Raw genomic sequence first — 12,656 nt, forward strand, 5'->3', positions numbered from 1 at the left:
CAGGACAAGGTCAGACTAAGCATAATATTAATTGTCTTTGCAAAACACACCGTTGCAACACTTGCTTTAAATCATAGGGAAATAAAATGTTAAGAGTTGAAAATTCTGCTGTTTTCCATCAAATTGTTGTCTCATGTAATGTGCTGTATATAAAGGTTAAACTGACTAGTTTCCATAATATCTATGAATTAGGAAAAGCTAGATGAGATTCTAAATTACTCGGCTTTTGAGAATTAGGTGTTCTTCTCATGAGTTTATATTTACCATTTGTGATTAAAAGGGAGAATAAAGTAATATTTCTCCTGGCATTTCTATTATTAAGGCTCTTTATAAACAAAATTGTTTATTTTTATGAAGATGAGATTTTCAACACAGCTATATAATAAGTATAAATAAATATAAATAAATACGCACTTGCACTTATAAATCTGTGAGCCAAATTTTAGTAATTGCCTCTTTCTTTTGATTAAAGTCTCTGACAAATAAGGCACTTAAAGAAGTTGTTATGAGAGTTCTAAATAAGGGCCATCCAACTTCAGATCCCTAAAAGTAGACAGATATTTGGTGAAAATGATGAATTCTCGGGTACTGATTCATGTGATCTGAAAAAGCCATCCATTTCCTGATTCACCTTCATATCTCTTCCAGAAAAAAAAAAAGAATATTTTACAATAAATACCATCAGTCAAACAATTTTTATGTGTGTGTTTTTATATCTTTCAGCCAATTCCTCGAACTGATACTTTCAAAACGAAGAGGAAGACAGGAGTGAGAATGAAGAATGCCTTGGAGAAATCCAGTTGTAAAGTTTGAGGAGCAGAAAAAATAGGAAATATTAATAACTCCGGTCTCTTAAATAGGTCAGAATTTAGACTGAAATAATGAAAAGTTACAACCCTAAGACATAAGTACTATTAAATTTGAATCTAGATTCACAGATTTTTAAATTAATATGTAATAAAATATTTGCTTCTTTTCCCTCCTCTACTTTGGATGGTAATATATTTTTCTGCCTTAAAAAACTCTCTTGTATAGAGTACTGTAAGTTTTTATTTTTTGGATATTAGCCCCAAGACATCCATTAGTTGCTCCTCTCTGTTTGAGCATCCATAATCGTTAATATTGAATTCCTGTGTTACTACATCACCCAGCAGTACAAGGGGAATTTGGATAGAGAGTGCATATATATATATGACCTTGTCACTGCCAAGTGGTCTAAAGCACAGGATATACCGCTCATCTAGACTTCAGGTTTTTGTGCTGGCCTTTTTGAGGGTGCATGGGTAGAGAAGATATTTGGCATTAACTCCTGTTTTCATAGAATTAGACTACCACAATTTTTAGAAGGAATTTTAACCAAATGTGAAGTTCTCATAACTTAGACAACATTTCTGTGTCACTGATCTAGCATTAGGAGCCCTAAAACAAGTTTGCCTATTGACAGTGGAGTTGTCTGTGCACAAGAATTTCGTGATAAATTCTCCAAGTAGGCCAACATCTAAGTAATTGTTAAAAAGAGATTTATGTAAACTGGAGAAAAGCAACGTATGAACATTCTTGTTTTGCTTTAAGCATATCTTAAGTCCACAAAAAAATGCACATAAATTAAGTTGGAATTAACAAAAAAAGACTAAAAAAGAGTTTGATTGTCTAATGGGAGTTCATTTATCACTTCAGTTAAGAGCAAACCCTATTTATGTGACCAAAATCTCACATACCCTCTGCCCTTTCTAAGACTCATAGGGAACACAATAAGCTAGATGTACTAATCGAGAGGGTTTATGTAGGAAGTAAGAGAGTCAGCAACTTACTACGGTGCATGCCATGTTGCAATAGATCCATTTTTCCAACTGTACACTTCCTATCAGATCATTTGATAGCAGCGATAAAAGTTACAAGTTCTGTTCAATTGATGTTTTCCTCAGTTGCTCATACACTGTATTCAATGGCTTGTTAGGAAAAAAAATAGATGGTGTTGTTTACAGCCAGTCTTTATAGTCTGGAATTGTTAAAAACCAAAATACCAAATTGTTAAAAACCTCCACAACTTGGAGGTGGCTACAGAAACAAGGACAAAAAAGAAAATAAATTAAAAATAATATGTGTTTATTAATGAGAAATAAAAACAACCCCCCCCAATACCCTACTGAATTTATTTACTTTACTGGTTTTATTTGGAAACTAAGGCACCCATCTCAGAGTCTGGTCTTCTGTCCTGTTGTTAGTTTAACTCATGTCAGACTAGAGCAGCAAGAGTATAAGGAGGCACCTACATCTTCCTAGACTTGAAAGGAAGCCCAGCCCACAGTTCTGTAAAGTTTTTGTGCATCTTGGTTAGCACTTGTGAATTTAGCAGCTCTGTTCTGCCATTTCTGTATTCCAGATCAAATATCTAGGTGTTAAAAATGTGAGAGAGATTTTTCCCTACCAAGTGTCATTTACAAGAGCATGTGCTGTTGGCTGTGAATTAGGGGCAGTGGATATTGACCTCATATTATGCTTTTGTTAATACTCCTGTTTGTACCTGATCACTGCCCCAAATCCCTCCCATATGGTACACGTGTCATTTTTTTTTTAATGTTTTAAAAGTTTTCTATGAGCAGTACCAAAAATCTGTGTTGAGCTGAACTGTCTGCTATCAAACCTTTAGTCTTCATGCAGGGTTCTGTCCCAAAGGGATGCCCAAATCAAAGGGATCCATTTCCCAAAGAGCTGTGATCTTTGCTGGCAAAGTATACTGTATCTGTTTATTGCAGGCAGTCCATTTAAAAGTGCACAGATATTTTCTACTATAAGTTCTTTTTTTTCCATTCAAGTATGCATAAATTAGCCTGCATTGTGACATTGTCAGTTCAGGGTTTTAGCAAGATCATATTCCTTAATGAGCAAAAGTTGGAAGAAGTAACATTACAGGAAAATGGAACTAAGATCGCTTGTCTTCTTAATTTTAGTTGTATTGGATTTGCATGGCAAAGTTCCAGTCATGGAGGGGCTGTATGGGTGTCTGTGGAGGTCCACAGTGGAGCAGAGATCCACCTGCAGCCTCTGCAGGACCCCAAGCCAGAACAGGGGATGCCCAAGGGAGACTGTGAGCCTGTGGGAAGTCCATGCTGGAGCAGGCTCCTGGTGGAACCTGTGGCCCTGTAGAGAGAGAAGCCCACATTGGAATGGTTGCTGGCAGGACTTGTGACCCCACCAGGGATCCACGCTGGAGTAACTTGTTCCTGAGGACTGCACCCCATTTAAGGGATCCACACTGGAGCAGTTAGTGAAGAACTGCAGCCTGTGGGAAGGATTTATGTTTGAGAAATTCATGGAGGACTGTCTCCCATGGCAGGGACCCCACTGGGGAGCAGAGGAAGGATGACTCTGCCTGAGGAGCAAGTGGAAGGAGAGACAACATGTCATGAATTGACTGTAACCCCATTCCCTGCTTCTTGCACTGCTGGGGAAGAGGTATAAAATCAAGAATAAAGTTAGACTCAGGAAGGAGGGAGGGATGGGTGGAAGGTATTTTTAGGATTTGTTTTACTTCTCATTACCTTACTCTGATTTTGATTGGTAATAAGTTCAGTCAATTTCCCAAAGTTGAGTCTGTTTTGCCTATGGCAGTAATGGGTGAGTGATTTCTCTCTCATCTCAACGAGCCTTTAATTATGTTTTCTCTCCCCTGCCTAACTGAGAGAGTGGCTTTGGTGGGTACCTGGCGTTCAGCCAGGGTCAAAACACTACACTAGTACTACCTAACACTTGAGTGCTTCACTTATTGCCCTTAGCAATAATTAGCACTCTTCAAATGTCAGATGTATGGTATAAGTTCAGTTACTAAATTTGTAGCCCTCTTATTCCTTTCCATAGCCTGAAACCATTGTAGTTATTGAAATTATTTAAATCAGAAATACTGTGTTCAAAATGTTTTAAATTTTTCTTTAGACTTTACATAATCAGAAAATTCTTTATTAAAAATATTGTATGGTAATTATTTGGCTGGAAACATGGAAACATGTAAGCTGCAGAAGGGAACACTTAACCTGAATCAGCTCCAAGAAGCCAGAATTTGTTTTTCGAAACCTGAAATTTCATAAAATAAGCCTCATTGCAAAACACTCGAGCAGGAGGAGGGATGTGCAGACATGCTGTCAAAGAGCAAAAGCCACTTTTTTTGCAGTTAACCCCAGCTATAATTAGATTACTAAGGGGTTTTAATACTTATTCAAACTTGGGCATTCATTAAAGAGACAAGATTAGAGGGAAGAAACTGAAAACATTGCTAACCTTGTAAGTCCACCATCATGCTTTAAATATTACCAGAAGATACCAAAAGGAGACCAAGGCTGTAACATCTACATGCCTTGAAGTGCCTATTGTTCCAATGGGCATTCTAAATTCAGAATAGAGGGGGGTTGGTGTGTGCACTGATGCTGCTATATAAACAAAATAAGACTGTTCACTGTTTGTTCTTTCACCGGTCATATGTTTACAAAGACTTTAAGGGCTAAAATTTTAAAAGTAGTTGTAGCATGACAAAACTGTTAATGAAATAATTTGCATCAAAATGTCAGATTTCAATTGGGTTTGTCAGCTGGGGATAGAGATTCTAATTAAAAGGACTAGAGTGAGTAAAGGAAGAAATACATGGGAGCTACATGCTAACACTATCTTCTTTATTCTTATAATGACTTCCTTCTGCTACCAAAATGAAGGTGTAGATAATAGGACTTAGTCAACAAGTGAAAAGAAATACTTCAATTATCTCAGGGAAAAAAAAAAGGAGAAAAAAATGGCATTCATCCAACTGCAGCCCAAAGCCTCCATCCCTGCCAGCATTCTTGACTTTTCACAAAAATGAGTTATATATTATGCCCCAAAGACACAGCAAGTTGAACTGGTTGATAAGAACTGGTTCTAAAGTTAAGGACTTTTATGAAGGAAAGTTTCCTCAAAGCTGTTCATTTTGAGCACTTGGTAAAAGTGGATTACTAGCACAAAGGAAGAGACATCTTCATTCCAAAGTATATATATATGGGAGAAAAGCAAACAGTTGTCACTCAACATCGTAGACAGTTGGCAGTTTCTGGGTATAGCATGATAAATCATGTAACAAAAAAAAAAAAAAAGAATCTGACATTCATTAGCATCAGGTTCTAGGAGAATTTTACATAGTTATTTCTCCATGAGACAGAAGCAAATGCAATGTCATAGCAGCTGCATGTGGAAGCAAGCAATCTGTGAGAAGATTAGCGAAGACTCTTTTCCCAAGGCTGTATCCTATATCTGAATGGTGACACCCACAGGTTGTCCTGTTTTGATGCCTTTTTACTTGTTCAGATTGTTCAGCAAAGGAACTGAAGTTTGGTCTAAAAGTAGTGGTTTTCTAAACTATTCACATTGTTGGTTCTCTATTTTTAGGGAGGAAATTGGAGATATATTCTATTGTTTGAAGGAAAAAGTGTATGAACTGGAAAAGTCCTTTATGGTCATAAAGGCTTTCAGTCTGCTGCTGTGATCAAAAGCAATGTGAATGGATAGAATACTACTGTTTTATAAGTTTATTTCACAATGTTTGAGGAAATTAATTTCCAAATACTGCTGCTCAACATTTAATGGTTGATGTTCCCAGAGTCAGCAGACACGGAGCTGCCATCAGGAATGCCTAGACATTCTTTATAGCAGATTGTCAGGCAGAGCCTCCCACTTGGCTGACTCAGCAGGATCATTCTTCCTCACTAGATACAGTAAAAACATCTATAAGCATTTTTAAGTGTTGGTCAACAACAAATCACAGAATATTCTGAGCTGGAAGGGAGCCACAAGGATCATCAAGTCCAACTCTTAAGTGAATGGCCCATATAGGGCATTGAACCTATGACCTTGGTGTTTTTACCACCAAGTTTTAACCAACTGAGATAATCTCAAGGATTTTTTTCCTGACTTTACTGGGAGCAAGAATGGGTTATATGATTTCTAGGTTGATACAACCAAGAGCCTTTTAGAGAAATGAGTGCCTACAATTTACTTGCACACTAGAGGGATTTGCAATTAGAGGAAAACTCATCATCATGGCTGAGCTTCGCAAACGAAGATTTGGGAAGGCTTTATCCACATTTGTTACAGGCACGTTGGTGACTTATGAGGCCAATACGTGACAGACATATCTGATTGCAAAAGGCACAACAGAAAGACTCCTTAGATGGTGTATTCCGCAGGACACGGTTCTTCCTGCGTTGCCTTTTCTCCTCGAGAGTGATCCTGCGTGTGTTCTCAAAGGCATCCGCAGCGTTATAGATGCTGTGTCTCCAGGCCTCCCGATTTGAGGCCAGAGTAGACCAGTTATGGTGATCAATATGGACAAGGCTGAGATGCTGTTTCAGGGAGTCCTTGAATCTTTTCTTCGGGGCTCCTCTCTTGCGACAGCCAGTGGCAAGTTCACCATAGAGTAAGATCTTAGGGAGGCGGTGGTCCTTCATCCTTGAGACGTGCCCTGCCCATCGCAGCTGTGTTCTCATCAGCATGGCCTCTACACTTGTGACTGCTGCTTGCTCAAGAACAGATGTATTGGTCACATAATCTGACCAGTGGATGTTTAGGATTGTACGGAGGCAGCGCTGATGGAAGCGTTCTAGGAGACGCAGGTGGTGGCGGTAGATGACCCATGATTCGGAACCATATAGGAGAGTGGACAACACTATGGCTCTGTAAACACTGATCTTGGTGCTTTTCTTTAAATGTTTATTACGCCATACTCTTTTGTGGAGTTTTCCGAAAGCACTGTATGCCTTTGCCAACCTGTTGTCTATCTCCCCGTCAATCTTACCATCCGAGGAGATGAGGCTACCTAGGTAATTAAACTGCTGGACTGATTTGAGCTCTGATTCGCCAATGGTGATATGGGGATGATGGAAGACTTCCTGAGGTGCAGGTTGATGGAGAACTTCTGTCTTCTTTAAGCTGACTTCCAGCCCAAAGAGCTCAGCAGCATCTGCAAAGCAGGATGTTAAACGCTGCAGAGCTGCTTCTGTGTGGGCAACAAGGGCAGCATCATCAGCATAGAGCAGCTCCCAGACAAGATGGTTTAGGGTCTTGGTGTGGGCCTTCAGACGCCTTAGATTGAACAGGCTTCCATCAGTACGATATCGAATGTAGATACCGTCCTGATCATCGAGGTCTGCTGTGGCCCTTTGGAACATCATGCTAAAAAAGATTGTGAATAAGGTAGGAGCGAGAACGCAGCCTTGTTTCACACCATTCCTAATTAAAAAGGGCTCAGAAAGTGTGTTGCCATACCTGATTTGGCCGAGCTGATCCTCATGGAGTGAGATGATCATTTTAAGGAACTTGGGAGGACAACCTAAACGTTCCAAAATCTGCCACAGACCTTTTCTGCTCACAGTATCAAAAGCCTTGGTGAGGTTGACAAAGGTTACATAAAGACCTTTGTTCTGTTCCCTACATTTCTCTTGCAGTTGTCTGAGAACAAATACCATGTCTGTGGTGCTTCTGTTGGCTCTGAAACCACACTGACTTTCAGGTAGGATCCCTTCTGCTATAGTGGGTATTAGTCTGTTCAAGAGTATTCTTGCCAGGATTTTGCCAGCAATGGAGAGCAGAGTAATACCACGATAGTTTGAGCAATCTGATTTAGTACCTTTCTTCTTATACATAGTGATGATGATAGCATCACGAAGGTCTGATGGTAGTTCACCGAGCTCCCAGCAGCGCACCACAAACTCGTGAAATTTGGTGTGGAGTGCAAGGCCCCCATGTTTCCAGACTTCGGGTGGAATTCCATCAACCCCCGCTGCCTTGCCAATTTTTACCTGCTGTATGGCCTTGAGGGTTTCTCCTAAAGTGGGGGCTGTATCCAATTCATACTTTACTGGTTGTTGTGTGATGGACTGAATTGCTGAGTCTTGGACCACACGGTTGGTACTGAAAAGAGTCTGAAAGTGTTCAGACCATCGATTCAGAATGGAGGTTTTATCTGTTAGAAGCGTTTAGATAATATAAATAAATACATCTCAAAGTTCCTGCTGTATTTTGTGGCTTCTTGCAGTACACTGTAAGTCTTAAAAGTGACACAGCATGAAAAAGTTCCTTTGAATCTGAATCAATTACATTTTGCTTGGAACTCCCTATGAAGAAATGCACAAAGCAAAATTCAAATGCATACTCTGTATAGTGAACGCAGCTGAAAAATCAACAGGGTAAGACTTTTGAGGGTGTCAAAATACTCTTCGGATTTGTTAGATGAGATCATGAAAGAAAACCAGAATTGAGTCTTCTCGTTTTAAATGATAGGTTTCCTTTCAGTTCTCAAATTCAAATCACTTATTCAAAAATACAGATAACTAACATGTATCCTAAGCTAACTAACTACACAACATCAAGAGTATTGGGGATTTTGTCTATTTAAGAGCACAAAAATACTGGTTACTGCTGATACTGTGTTGTCATCTATAAATACCATACCTGAGGAAACCAGAGAAGATTTTATATCTCTCTGTGTATTTACTCAGTGGTTAGCACAACAGGACCCTTGGTTTCACTTGGATCTACCAATGGACATTACTGTCATATCCAAAAAAAATCACTGACAGTCCTTTTGTTTGACAGAAAGTTACACATTGTGATTTTCTGGGGAGGCTGTTACAGATAAACTCTACAAATCTGATGGGAAAAAAAACATAGATGTTCAGGTGTTATAATCATATATAGAGATCTGAGATTGCCACAACACTGCCTGACCTAGGAATGGAGTGTCTAACTATATCTGATTAAAATATCCTTAAGGGTACATTGGGTTTCCCAGAAATGAATTACCTGACAAACATATATCTTTTCTCAGTATTTATTTTCTTCTTTTTCTTATAACTCCCTTCCTTGTAACTGAAAGTGCTGAAGAACAAGTCCTAATGATTGGTCGGAGTTTTTTTTCTGGTAATATTATAAATGAAAACACATTTGACTAAACCCTGCGGAAAATGTAATTTGTTATGTCACAGCAATCACTCAGCATGTGTACAGCTGGGTTTGGTGATACCAGCCCCTGCCTGTTATAAAACCAACAGCAATGGCCTCAAGGAAGGAAGGGTAAATGAAGAAAGACTGATGGCCTGGGGGCTCAAACCAGTTTGGTTCATCAGGAGCTAAAAGGGAATGCTTTAACTTGCCAATGATTTGCTATTCTGATGCCAAAGCAGGGAATCAGAGGCCAAATCATTTTAAACACATTCCCTTTCTTTTACCAAAGTCCTTTTGATTATTTTAGAATAGAAATGGGAAAATGCTGTGCTATGTATATATTACTTAAAGCGCTTTCTAAAAAGTGTATAACAAGAATTAAATACTGCATTTTCAGTGGAGTTCTCATAGACCAACTTCAATTCCACCCACTTAAAAGAAAGATGTAGAGCACTTTCAAAAATCTGTCAATACCCCACTTCTTTCTGTTAGCTGAATTCAAGGAGACCTGATTAGAATATCTTCATCTTGGAAAAAAACAAGAGCCTTGCACCAGTGTCTGGATCAAAACAGAAAAACTTTTATCCCTCCAAATATCCATTTGTTATTACTAGGTTAACACTGGAAGCACAGTGGAAGCATAACAGATCCAGCACAAACAAGGCTAACTCCATCAGCATCCCACCAGCATGTCAGCCACCGGTGTTAGACCAAGAGCTCAGACAGTGCTGTTGCTCTGGAACTACTTTTTAAGCTGATCTCTAAACAACTGATGAACAAGTGTACAACAGACTGCAAGTTCTTCTGCAAACACTAGTAACAGAGAACAACATTAAACAAGAATCCTAACTCCCTACAAATCTCACCCTACAGCATCTCCTGATCTTGTCTGATAGCTGGGAGATCACAGACTCTAGGCTAAACTCAGCTCCACAGTAGAGAGTCAAGAACAAAGAAGGAAAGATAGAAATGCTTCACAGAGTATATTCACTAGTGTGGATGTTTACTTCTTTTAGCCCTATTTTGTGTTTAGCCTGGGCTAAACACAGCCTAGGGCTGAAGGACTGCTAGATACAGAGGAAAAATAAATTAAAGAGAAGCAGGGATTGAAAGCAAGCAGATGAGGAAAAGCAGTAAGGTCAAAAAAAGTCAAGGGTAAGAAAAAGGGAAAAGACAAAATTATGTTACCCTTCATTGTGTCAACCAAATAATAAAGTGTTTTCTCAGTACTATGCCTGAAATCCACCCATCCTTTCCCAAATAATATTCAGATAGTCCCTTCACTCAGAGTACTCAAGTTCTTCAGTGTAAAAGCTGGAATTAGGGCAATCTAGCATAAGTATCTGATGGTCAATCTATATGAAATGCTTTAGAAAGTTAAGCAAGGCAAACATACAGCTAGTCGTCAGTGATTTCTGACTTACAGACATCCAGTAATGCAGGATCTCAGTAGATTTATACAGTCCTTCATAGACATATTCTTCCAAAATTTATTCCATCACTGACTTGACATATCCAAACCTCTTAGGTTGAGGAGTGCCACAACTGGTGTTTGCTTTGAAAAGGTGCACTTCCTTTTGTTTTGAACATCTTCACACCTAGTTTCCCTTGCCATTTTATCATAAGACATAGTGACTAGTCATTCCCTATTTACCTTCTACAGACCTCTGCATCTCAATTTTCTGTCTTCCCAGTCTCTTTTGGTTGGAGTAGCCTAGCTTAATTTAAATAATTCACATGCAGAAGTAATTTCATGGGGCTGGTCACCTTGACAGCACTTTTTTTTATCCTTATCACTTCTACTATATTCTTTTTGAACCAGGAACAATCAGAATTACAAACAACATTCTAGGCTTAGGCAAGCTATGGATTTACATAGTATTAAACCTCAGATAGAAGCAATAGGAAGTTATCTTGGTTGCTCTTTATCCTTTTCTACTAATTCCTGACATTAAGTACTAATTTTGACCACCACTGAGAGCTGAGCTGATGTTTTCACAAAAGTAGCTGTTGCAACTGCAATATCTTGTTCCTGAATGGCAACAGCAAGTTCAGAATCCATCTCTGCTCTTGCAAAGTTAGGGTTGTTTCCTTCTCTGTGTCCCATTACAGTTACATACATGGAATTTCACCTTCTTTCTTATCATCCATTCAACCCACATTCTGAGATCTTTCCGCAGAATTTGTAGTTGCTCTTCATCTTTGCTCTTCATCCAAAATAACTTTGTATTATCAGCATGTACTCGAGTACCACTTGCAGTACATGAAGAATACCACATGAATTTTCATCAGATTGTATTAAACAGAAATGCTAAAATTAGCATTACGAGTACTTGAACAAAATGCAACAAAATGCTATGCCTACAAATACTGCTTCGTTCCAGACCTCTCTTCCCAAAAACATTACCTTCATTGGGTAAGATCAAGGCACACCTTGCTGATGTGCTCTTGGGTAGTGTCTGGCTGTCATCTCAAGTTTCGTACAGCTAAAACAGAGCTCTCTCTCCTTTGAGTCGTCTCTTCTCTGCCTCTTCTCCAGATTCTCAAAGGACTCTTCCTGTCCTGCTAGTTTCAAACACCCATAACCTGGATGTCAAGTTTAATTTAGACTCTTTGTTATGTCCACAGAACCATCTCTAAAACCTGGTCTTTTTTGTCCACTCATGCTGTTAAAATTCTCATTAGGTCACAGTTATTTTGCAGCTCACTTGCTTTAACATCTTGGCCCTGAAAAAAACATTTGTGTCCCAGGTATATCTATTTATACACTACTGCCAAGACTGTCTTCAAAACCTACCAGTTCAATTTGCTCATGCTGCTCTTTGCCATTTTGACAGTTTCCCTCACAATAAACAAAAAAAAAAAAATTCATCTTTAAGACATTGACAGCTATTTTCATTCTTTGAATATTTTTTCATTTATTATCCAGCAATGAGCTTCAAGCTTTAACTAGTTCATATATCACCTCATCTGCTTATTTGTTCAAAAAGCCTACATGGAGCTCCCCATAAACATACATAATTTTAGGCTTTTCTCTTCCTTGATCCCTTCATTCTCACTTCTTTGCTATAGTGCCTCCCAAAAAGACAACTGATAATTACTGATCTGTTATTGTGTGGAAGACAAGTACATTTAATTGACATTGTCCCCTAATCGCCTTGGACACTGGTTTCTCTTCAGTTTTTTACCCTTAATTATGGGTGGACAACATGCTCTGTTACATAGCAAGTGCCTGATCTGGGCTTGGGAGTCCTAAGAACAATTATGATAACAAAATTAATACTTATATTGTATCATATGGAAATTGAACTGATGCAACCCAAAAAATAAATTCCTAAGCTAGGATCTTTCACAAGCATTTTAGTTCAGGAAGTTTAGAAAAGCACAAACATCTGCCAACATTGCACCATATTCATTCTCATTAGAGTTGCAGAGGCAGTAGTCCTGCTAAAACTAGTATAATTATGTATAAATGATGTTGGCAAAGTTCACAAAATATGTCAGAAGGACAGAACCAGATGTTTCCTGGGCTGCATATCCTCAGTAGGTTTTACACCATCACTCTGCATATAAAAGTGGAGGCCTTTTTAGTAATGTCAGTTTCTCTCTTCTTCCTGGAAAGCCCACCTGTTTTCTAATATTGTGCAGAGACTAGTACTTGAGTTACCAATTAAGTTTTCAATCACTCAGGCCTT

General features: G+C 38.7%; 1 non-coding gene across 1 annotated transcript; it reads left to right on the forward strand.

Annotated features, from left to right (window-relative positions):
* Window positions 1-563: 563 nt before the first annotated feature.
* LOC116781209 lies at window positions 564-632 on the forward strand. Its single transcript, XR_004354811.1, has one exon. It is a non-coding gene; the product is annotated as a small nucleolar RNA SNORD123 (small nucleolar RNA).
* Window positions 633-12,656: the final 12,024 nt, after the last annotated feature.

The sequence above is a fragment of the Chiroxiphia lanceolata genome, chromosome 1 (genome assembly GCF_009829145.1).
Source record: "Chiroxiphia lanceolata isolate bChiLan1 chromosome 1, bChiLan1.pri, whole genome shotgun sequence".
Lineage (NCBI taxonomy): Eukaryota > Metazoa > Chordata > Aves > Passeriformes > Pipridae > Chiroxiphia > Chiroxiphia lanceolata.